The sequence below is a fragment of the Eleginops maclovinus genome, chromosome 2, assembly GCF_036324505.1.
Source record: "Eleginops maclovinus isolate JMC-PN-2008 ecotype Puerto Natales chromosome 2, JC_Emac_rtc_rv5, whole genome shotgun sequence".
Taxonomy (NCBI): domain Eukaryota; kingdom Metazoa; phylum Chordata; class Actinopteri; order Perciformes; family Eleginopidae; genus Eleginops; species Eleginops maclovinus.
This window is the reverse complement of record NC_086350.1, coordinates 27,852,648-27,863,889: the sequence shown is the minus strand read 5'-3', so window position 1 is coordinate 27,863,889 and position 11,242 is coordinate 27,852,648.

Below are 11,242 nucleotides of genomic sequence, written 5' to 3'. Positions count from 1 at the left end.
AGCTAAAGTATGGAAATTAGTTAATATAGCCAGAGTGTTTGAACATTTTAATAGCGACATACAGACAGACAGCAGTTACAGTCTCACTGTATAGCATGTCAGCAGGTTGGTGCCTCACCGAGCAGCCGTTCTCAGTGTTTGAACGTGAATATGAAAATTCAGCGATTTTGGATCAAAATAATGTAAAACTGGTCATTAAATTTATTTCTTCATTTTACTTTTCATGATGACTCACCTGCCTCCCCTCACCGCACGTCACTGATACATATATATATATATATATATATATATATATATATATATATATCAGTGGCGGGCCGTGCATTTCACACCTAGGCCTTCAGTGATGTCCTACACAGTCCTACCTGAATTATTCCACCTCTTAATACCATCATTATGACGCCATGGCTCTAGAAACTATACATTTAGACAGAAACGCAGTATAACCGGGCGTTGCATCACCTTAACATAGTCAAGTACAACAGAGTTATATTAATATTTCTGAAGCATTTATAATCAATACATCAGCATTTACAGTTAACTTAATTAATCAGATTATCTGACAAACCGCTCCTTGACACCTGTGTCTGTCACATAACGCAGAACAAGTGCCAGCTGTGCATCATTACCCACATCTGACGTCTCGTCCACCATAACAGCGACAAAGGGTGCTTTTTTAATCTTCATTTTGATCTCTTCTCCCATCACTTCAGCAATAGCATAAATCAGGTCGTTTTGTATTTTGCCTGACGTCCCAGTAAACATGTTGTTTGTGTACAGGTGGTAATGCAAATCTGTGTTGTTCTCAGCAAGAAAAGAAAGAAGCTCCACGTAGTTTCCTCTGTTTCTGGACTCGGCGCTTTCATCGTGTACCATAAATGAAAGTTCCTGTTTACCCAAAAACAGGACACAATCAATCAGTCTTTCAATATTTCCCTATTTTTGTTCACCCTTTCGTTGTGGAGCTCCGTTTCCCTGCGCACTTGTTCGTTGAGCTGTAGATCCACTCGGGTGTCCCCAAAGGTTTTCAAAAGCACCAGTGCTTCCAAGTGCCCAGCTGTGCTTTGGTGTCTCGTTGCTGCCTTGGTTAGACAACTCAAGTTTGCAAATTTAGTGTGGCTCCAAACACCAAATCGATCAGTTGCAAATACCAGGCATTCCCGGCAGTACAATTTGCAGTGCTAGCCAGGGGTACCGCTCGTAGTTTCCCTGCTGTGCTAGGCTCGCTAGCGTTGGAGTTGGTCGTTCCCTTTTCAAGATGTGTAGCTTTACATGAAAAGTTCGTTTTGAAAATGGCGTTGTAATTATATCTTCGACCAAATTGATCTCTTCTCCTCCTTCAGCCATTGTGGGTTGAAAAAAATAGCTTGTAGAAATCTACACAAATTAGCTCGCTCAAGTTCTAGTTCTGTTTGCTAGCTTTGCCCATAGACTGTTTGGCTCTGCCTACTGCCTAGCTCTGCCTCGTATCCAATCAGAAGATGTGCACGTGCTAACGTTAGCGTACGCCTGCTAGCTGGCCCATTGTCGCCACCTCGAAATCTGATTGGTTAACGCCACAGTTTTGTTTGCGTTCACTTTAAGCTATAGCTGCCCGCACTGTTGATTCTGAAGGCCTAAGGGCAGATTTCTTTGACCCTAGCAACACATTATGGCTGAAATATGATTGGATAAAAGCTCTAACATAAAGGACAGCCCTCCAAATCTCGTTCTGAGGCTGGAAGCAGCGCAGCCCAGACGAACGCTATAAAATGAAGAGAATAGACTATGGGGAATAATTTAATACGTATTTGTGGAAAAAATATATCAAAATTTAATTTATATTCTGATGATGTTTAGGCCAGCAGAGAAGGCCTTGCTGGCCCTGACGGCCCACCACTGATATATATATATATCGCTATATATCTAGCGTAGAGAAGAAGAGAGTCTTCTTCTCTGTCTATTGCAGCTTGTTAAACAACTGACTGATGCATTACCGCCACCACGTGGTCGAAAGCTGCATTGTAACTGAGCTTCTCATGGATAACATATCTCTGGTGTCTTAAGTTGATAACCTATGCAGTCCCGCGGCCCTTGCGGCCCACAGGTTCAAAACTAAAAGTGTTTTGCGGCCCTCTAGGTGGCGCTAGCGGCCCAAGTTTGGGCCGCGGCCCTATGGTTAAGAATCACTGTGATAGAGAATCTTTGGGATGTGCTGGAGAAGACTTTGCGCAGTGGTCTGAATCTCCCGTCATCACTACAAGATCTTGGCGAAAAATGTATGCAAGACAGAAATAAATGTTGTGGCATTGCAGAAGCTTGAGGAAACGATGCCACAGCGAATGCGAGCCGTAATCAAAGCTAAAGGCGGTCCAATGGATATTAGAGTGTGTGACCTTTTTTTTGGCCAGGAAACTGTATAATCAGCCCTTAAATCAGACTTTAGTTCACCTGGAGTAAATTCAGCAGCTACCTTGCAGTATACAAAGCCATTAAAACTAGCTGCACCTTTACCAGCTCTGAGAACACTTAAGAACACACTAATGATCAAAAATTATAAAACATATCAGAGATCCATCCATCCATCCATCTTCTCCCGCTTTTCCGTCAGGGTCGCGGAGGTAACAGCTCCAGCAAAGAGCCGCAAACTTTCCTTTCCCTGGCCACATCAACCAGCTCTGACTGGGGGATTCCAAGGCGCTCCCAGGCCAGTGAAGAGATATAATCCCTCCACCTGGTCCTAGGTCTACCCCTCGGTCTCTTCCCAGCTGGACGTGCCTGGAACACCTCCCTAGGGAGGCGCCCAGGTGGCATCCTCACTAGGTGCCCGAACCACCTCAACTGGCTCCTTTCAACGCGAAGGAGCAGCGGTTCTACTCCGAGTCCCTCCGGATGACTGAACTTCTCACCTTATTCCTAAGGGAGCTGCCAGCCACCCTGAGGAGAAATCCCATTTCGGCCGCTTGTATTCGCAATCTTGTTCTTTCGGTCATGACCCATCCTTCATGACCATAGGTGAGGGTAGGAACGAAGATGGCCCGGTAGACAGAGAGCTTTGCCTTCTGGCTCAGCTCTCTTCTCGTCACAACGGTGCGGTAAAGCGACTGCAGTACCGCTCCCGCTGCTCTGATTCTCTGGCCCGTCTCACGCTCCATTGTTCCCTCACTCGAGAACAAGACCCCGAGATACTTGAACTCCTTCACTTGGGGTAAGGCTTCATTCCCTACCTGGAGTGGACAGTCCATCGGTTTCCTGCTGAGAACCATGGCCTCAGATTTGGAGGTGCTGATCCTCATCCCAGCCGCTTCACACTCGGCCGCAAACCGATCCAGTGATTGCTGAAGGTCACAGACCGATGAAGCCATTAGGACCACATCATCTGCAAAAAGCAGTGGTGCAATCCTTAGCCCACCGAACTGCAGACCCCCTCCCCCACGACTACGCCTCGAATCCTGTCCATGAATATCACAAACAACATTGGTGACAAAGCGCAGCCCTGGCGGAGGCCAACCCTCACCGGAAATCGGTCTGACGTGCTGCCGAGGACCCGGACACAGCTCTCGCTTTGAGAGTACAGAGATTGGATGGCCCTAAGTAGAGACCCCCTCACCCCATACTCCCGCAGCACCTCCCACAGTATCTCCCTGGGAACCCGGTCATACGCCTTCTCCAAATCCACAAAGCACATGTAGACCGGATGAGCGTACTCCCAGGCCCCCTCCAGGATCCTTGCGAGAGTGAAAAGCTGGTCCGTCGTTCCACGACCAGGACGAAAACCGCATTGTTCCTCTTCAATCTGAGGTTCGACAATCGGCCGGACCCTCCTTTCCAGCCCCTTAGAGTAAACTTTCCGGGGGAGGCTGAGTAATGTGATGCCTCTGTAATTGGCACACACCCTCTGATCCCCCTTTTTAAAAAGAGGAACCACCACCCCGGTCTGCCACTCCTTCGGTACTGTTTCCGACTTCCACGCAATGTTGATGAGACGTGTCAACCATGACAGTCCCTCAACACCCAGAACCTTCAGCATTTCTGGGCGGATCTCAACCACCCCCGGGGCTTTGCCACTGTGGAGCTGTTTAACTACCTCAGTGACTTCCTCCCGTGAGATTGGAATTGATCCCCCTTCATACTCCAGCTCCGCCTCTAACATAGAGTGCGGAGTTGTCGGATTTAGGAGTTCCTCAAAGTGTTCCTATCACCGCCCTAACACACTATCAGTTGAGGTCAACAGCGTCCCATCCTTACTGTACACAGATTGGATGGTTCCCTGCGTCCCCCTCTTTGGTGCCGACCGAAAGTCCTTCTCCATGGCTTCTCCGAACTTCTCCCACACCCGCTGCTTTGCCTCGGCCACGGCTGAGGCTGCTGCCCTTCGGGCCTGTCGATACCTTGCAACTTCGTCAGGAGTACCCAGGGATAACATATCCCATAAGGCCTCCTTCTTCAGTCGGACGGCTTCCCGGACCACCGGTGTCCACCACGAGGTTCGAGGGTTACCGCCCCTTGAGGCACCTAAGACCTTAAGACCACAACTCTCCGCCGCAGCTTCGGCAAGAGGCTTTGAACACCATCCACTCTGGTTCAATGTCCCCAGCCTCCACAGGGATGCCTGAAAAGTTCCGCCGGAGGTGTGAGTTGAAGGCCTCCTGGACTTGGGACTCCTCCAGACGTTCCCAGTTCACCCGCACTACACGTTTGGGCTTACCAGGTCTGTCCAGAGGCTTCAGGCACTCGACCCAACTCACCACCAGATGGTGATCAGTAGACAACTCCGCCCCTCTCTTCACCCGAGTGTCCAAAACATGCGGCCTCAGGTCCGATGATACGATAACAAAATCGATCATGGACCTTCTGCCTAGGGTGCTCTGGTACCACGTACACTTATGAGCATCCTTATGTTCGAACATGGTGTTTGTTATGGCCAATCCGTGACTAGCACAGAAGTCCAGTAACAAACCACCACTCCGGTTCGGATCAGGGGGTTCCGTTCCTCCCAATCACGCCCCTCCAAGTGTCTCCATCATTGCCCACGTGTGAGTTGAAGTCTCCCAGCAAGACTAAGGAGTCCTCTTCAGGAGCCCCATACAGGACTTCTTTCAGGGTCTCCAAGAAGGCCGAATACTCCAAACTGCTTTTTGGTGCAGAAGCACACACAACAGTCAGAGTTTCCCCCCCCATGACCCACAGGCGTAGGGAGGCGACCTTCTCGTCCACTGGGGTAAACTCCAACAAAGCAGGACTCAACCGGGGGCTTGTGAGTATCCCCACACCCGCTCGGCGCCTCACACCTTGGGCAACTCCGGAGAAGAATAGAGTCCAACCCCTATCCAGAAGTAAGGTTCCAGAGCCGACGCTGTGCGTAGAGGCGAGCCCCACCACATCCAACTGGTAACGCTCCACCTCCCGCACAAGCTCCTGAGTCTGGTCCGTCGAGACCCTCTGCTTTCACTGCCACCCTTCTGGCAGCGCACCCGACCCCATCGTTGTTTCCCGTAGGTGGTGGGCCCGCGGGACGGAGAAGCGGAGGTGTTGCCCACGTTGATTTTTCGGGCTGTGCCCGGCCGGGCTCCGTGGCAAGCCCGGCCACCAGACGCTCGCTGACGAGTCCTCCTTCTGGGCCTGGCTCCAGAAGGGGACCCCGGGCTTCCTCCGGGCCGGGTATCCTCGCTTTCACGTGTGTTATTCATGAGGTCTTTTTGAACCAATCTTAGTCTGGCCCCTTGCCTGAGACCAATTTGCAATGGGAGACCCTACCAGGAACACAAGGTTCCAGACAACACAGCCCCCAGGTTCATCGGGGCACACAAACCTCTCCACCACGATAAGGTGCTGGTTCTAATATCAGAGATATTATTCTGAAATGGACCAATCAAACAATGACTACTTTTATTGTCGCTACTTTAAGTTCATTTAGATGAGAGTACTTTCTACTTTTACTGGAGGAACATTTTGAATGCAGGACTTTTACTGTAACAGAGTATTCCTACACTCTGGTACTTCTACTTTACTCAAGTACAAGATCTGAGTACTTCTACTTTTACTCAAGTACAAGATCTGAGTACTTCTACTTTACTCAAGTACAAGATCTGAGTACTTCTACTTTTACTCAAGTACAAGATCTGAGTACTTCTACTTTACTCAAGTACAAGATCTGAGTACTTCTACTTTACTCAAGTACAAGATCTGAGAACTTCTACTTTACTCAAGTACAAGATCTGAGTACTTCTACTTTACTCAAGTACAAGATCTGAGTACTTCTACTTTACTCAAGTACAAGATCTGAGTACTTCTACTTTACTCAAGTACAAGATCTGAGTACTTCTACTTTTAATCAAGTACAAGATCTGAGTACTTCTCCCACTTCTGTTAATACCTACTGAAAGGATTTCTAACATGAAAAATACATTTTTATATCAAAATATGTATTAAGTCTGCTGTACAAATATATTAATGTATGTTAATCTTAATAGATAGGAATTAGCTGATAAAATACTTCCCACTTTGCAGGAACGTTTGGAAAAATCAGACACTTGCATAGTTTCCATATTATGGAACTTCAAATGTAGCTTCTTCCATCTTGTGGCACCGGTGTATTACTACAGAATATATTGGCTGACACTCAAATGCACTGTATATGTCTCATAGTGATTGAAATAGATCAGTAAAACTTTGGATGAGAAATCCAGAGCATAATTCATACAATTTGTTAGTGTTGTTTTAGCTTGATGGATCTGACATATGTAAGAAGACAGGAGACCACATCTCTCTCTCTCTCTCTCTCTCTCTCCCTCTCTCTCTCTCTGTCTTTCTCTCTCTACCACTCTCTCTCTCTGTCTATCCATCCATCCATCCATCCATCCATCCATCCATCCATCCATCCATCCATCCATCCATCCATCCATCTATCCATCTATCATCCTTGCAGTTTTCCAAAAGAAACAGAGCAACTAATCCTCAATTACTCATTGCGTTTAAAGTCCTATAATATTCAGGATTTCCAATGCAACACGCAATATGTGTTTTTTGGCACAGATTGGCACATTGACCACACATGATCCAGGACATATTCCAGGTTTCCCACTCAGGGCTGTTAACGAGGTGGAGGAGACTACAGTTGCTCAGAGCATCGACCACTTGAGAGAAACGTTAGTGGGTTTCTGTTTCAGAAAGTGTAATCTGAGACATAAAAAACACAGCAGTGACACAAAAGGGTAACGCACACGCAATCACATACTGTATAATATCTGTATCCAGATGTGCAGGGTTCCTCTGGATGAAAACACATTCTGTAAATTATACTTCTGCCCAATTGTGCTCAAGGACAATTACAATGGTTCATTAGCAATAGTGCAAGGCCCCCGACCCATAGAGGCCTCAAATGTCCCATAGTCAGTGGTTAATTTGAGCCGGATCCTGCCGGAACAGGATCCGGCACCTCTTCATTTTGGCCACCCTGTGTTCCGGCACCTATTTGGGCAGATCCGGTACCTCTCACAAAAAATAAAAATAAAAAAATGGTTAAAATGAAATAAAATATACAGATATTAATTTACAGAAAAAAATCCCAAGAATTTCATGTCGTTTATTAAGATTAAGATTTGAAAGAGTCGGAGATCTGTGTTGACGCACTGAAAAGCTGGACCAACGGACAAACGCGTTCACTTTTGAAATTCGCCACATGAGGAGCACTTCGCAGAGAGGAAGAAACTAATTAAATGCATGTCAAAAAGACAGTTAAATTTACTGTCTTTCTTCAAAAAGAAGGAAGAGGTAATAGACACTTCAAAACGAGTCAGAAAAGCCTCCACAAGCAGCGACGAGGGCAGCTGCAGCGGTCATGTTGATGGTCAAAACCAGGAGGAGGTTAGCGCCGCAACAGCTAGCCAGCTAGCTAACCGACAGCTAGCCAAGCCCGGGCAGGAGGCTGGCACCGTGTCAGCAGCGGGTCAGGTTCACCGCCAGCCGGAGCAGGAGCCAGCTACCGTCGGCCAGGTGGACCACCAACAGCAACCGGTGGGTACCCTGGCATCAACTAGCCCGGTACAACAGCTGGAGCAGGCAAGTGGAACCGCGACATCAGGCTTACAGCAGGAAGAGTCAGTAGGAGAGGAGAGCGTAGAGGAGTGTGGGACGTCCAGCGACAGGTCAGGGATGGGATGCACAACTGCTTGGACAGAAGCTCAGCTAAAAGTGAAGCAGACTTACTATCCCTGGCTTTTTAGGGGAAAATCAGGTTTGGGTTGCACAACGTGTAAGGCGGTGGGGACTTTGGGGGCAGAGAAGACGTCGGGGATGAAACTGGCAAAAGAGTGGGTTTTATGCACAGTAACCTCATCTGCTTCAGATATTATAAAACAGCAACGCGCACTTAGAAAAAAGGTATTTGAACATGCCCGTACCAAGGCTCACCTAGCAGCAGCAAACATTCTCGAAAAGGCAAAAGTGGACACTTTAGGACAATCTATAATTAATAGTCAGTCTGAACAGATGGCCACTACAGCTCGCGTATTTCGCACGGCGTACAAGGAGGCTAAACGCCACCGTCCCGCATATGGCTTCGAACAGGAGATTGATTGCCAAGAATTAAATGGACTCGATATGGGGAGAATTTTACATTCCAATGTTGCATGTGGAAACATACAGAAACATATTTCTGAAGAAATGAAAAGAAAACTGTTTGAAAAAATAGTACAGTGCACTCCCAAAATCAGTGTAATGCTGGATGAGTCAACCAGTTTAAGCAAAAAGAGCTGCTTGATAATATACATTAGGGCTCAGTTGCCCGATATGGACAAGCCTACAAACATTTTTACTGAACTCGTAGAGCTAGATGATCTAACTGCTCAAGGTATTGTCCACAAACTGTTGTCTGCTCTGGAGTGCCTGCATTTGACACAGGATTTTCTCTCTAAGACCCTCATTGGAGTAACTTGTGATGGTGCTTCGGTTATGTTAGGGCAAAAAAGCGGAGTGGCGAGTCGGCTCCAGGCCATGTTTCCCAACATTACTGTGTGGCACTGCTCAGCCCACAGGCTTGAGCTTGCAGTCGCAGACGTAGTGAAAGAGATGGGTGCTATAAATCACTTTAAAATATTGATGGACAAGATATATGCACTGTATAGCACATCTAACAAAAATCGAATGGAGCTGAGAGAGTCAGCTGAGAGCTTGGATGTCCAGCTATGCAAAATAGGTCGTATTTTAGACAGTAGATGGGTGGCATCAAGTTTTAGAACCGTTGAAGCAGTGTGGAAGAACTACCCAGCACTTTACAAGCATTTCAAAACTGCATCAGAAGATCCCTCCCGTAACAGTGTCACAAAGCAAACATACAGTGGGCTTGCTATGCGCTTATCTTCGCATGCGTTTGTGAACAATTTAGGCATAATGTGCGATGCATTGCAAGAATTATCTGAGCTCTCAGTCGAGCTTCAAAAACGAGACATTACCATCATTTCAGCACACAAGTCAATTTGTCGGGAAATCAGGGTACTTGAGGCCATGTCGGATCGGCCAGGTCGCTACACTGAACTGAGCCAAAGGGGAATTGAGGAAAACTCTTTCCATGGCATCACGCTGAATGGAGGAAAATCAAGCGACAGATCACTCGACCCCAAGCAGTTTTTTCTAACTGTGGCCAAGAACTTGGAGGACCGTATGTTATCTCAAGGAGGCCGGATGCCAGATAAAACTGGATATAACAAGTTCATTGAGGAGTTGAAGGTGCTTTACGCACAATACTGGCCCGAGGACGCAGGTGCGCTGTATGGAGAGACTGAGGTCGAGTCACTGTGTCAGCGCTTCAACATTGCCAACCCGCGCGCAGTCATACGGGCCTACAGAAGGTACAGAGACTCAGATGGCAAAGACCCCCCCGATGAGCTGATGGAGTTACTTGCTGTCAACAGCATTCCAATTGCAAGTGCTGAATGTGAGCGCGGATTTTCACAAATGAACTTGATTTGCACTCCCAACCGTAGCTCTTTGCTCACATCCACCATGTCATCTTTACTCTTCCTAAATCTTGTTGGACCCCCCCTGGCTAAATTCAATCCAGTCCCGTACGTGAGGTCCTGGGTGGCCAAAGGACACAGAACTGCCACAGACACACGCAGTAAAAGTAGAAAAAAAGAGATGGAGGACAATCCGGACATGCTCGTGATGTGGGGTGTTTTAAACAACTAAATATGGTGAGCAAACATACTGTCTATTAATAGGCCGCCGTGCCAATCTTTGAATAATAAATATATTTTTTACACGTTAAACCTGTTGAGAAATTGATTGCTGGCTGTATACTGAAGTCCCACCTGTGGTGATGTGTTGTTGTTGTGCGTTGTGCGTACTATCCTAAAATAATTGTAAATTATCGTCATAACATTTATACCATGGATACTATTTGAAATCGAGGCTTGTATGTCCCACAGCGTTGCAAGTGGACATTTTCATGTTGTTTTCAGCACCTTTTATGTATACGTTCCGGGACCTGTACGCGTCTCGTCATCCCTGAGCTGTCATGTACTTTGCGTTCCGGCACCTTATGATTTACAAATTAAGCACTGCCCATAGTGTCAATTGGTTTTGGTTATTAGATTGCAAATAGAAAGGGAACCAATCCGCTAAGGTAGATCCAATCCAATCCAATCCAACTTTATTTATATAGCACATTTAAAAAACAACAGAGTTGACCAAAGTGCTGTACATCAATAAATATATATTAGACGAAACAGAAACAGAAAAATGTCCACAGACTGAAAACCCTCATACACGATGTAAAGACATTTGTAAAACACAACAAAATAGGAAACCCCAATTTAAAGGACATAGACTGACACGTGTCATATGGTCTGTAAAAGCACGAGAGAACAACTACGTCTTTAAACGAGATTTAAAAACAGGCAAAGTGGAAGCAAATCTGGGGGGGGGGGGGGGAGCTGCTACAGCAAAGGCCCTGTTGCTTTAACCTCGACGTCGGGACCACAAGGAGGAACTTGTCAACAGACCTCAGTGACCGGGATGATGTACAGTATATGGTTGTAAGAGTTCTTTCAGGTAAGGTGGGGTAAAACCATTAAGCGCTTTGTAGGCAAACAATAACATTTTAAAATCAATTCTAAACTTTATTGGAAGCCAGTGCAAAGATGCCAGAACAGGTGAAATTTACTTGCGCTTGCATGTTTTCGTGAATAGGCGAGCAGCAGGATTTTGAACTAGCTGTAAGCGGGAGATGGAAGCCTGGCTAACTCCAACGTAAAGGACATTA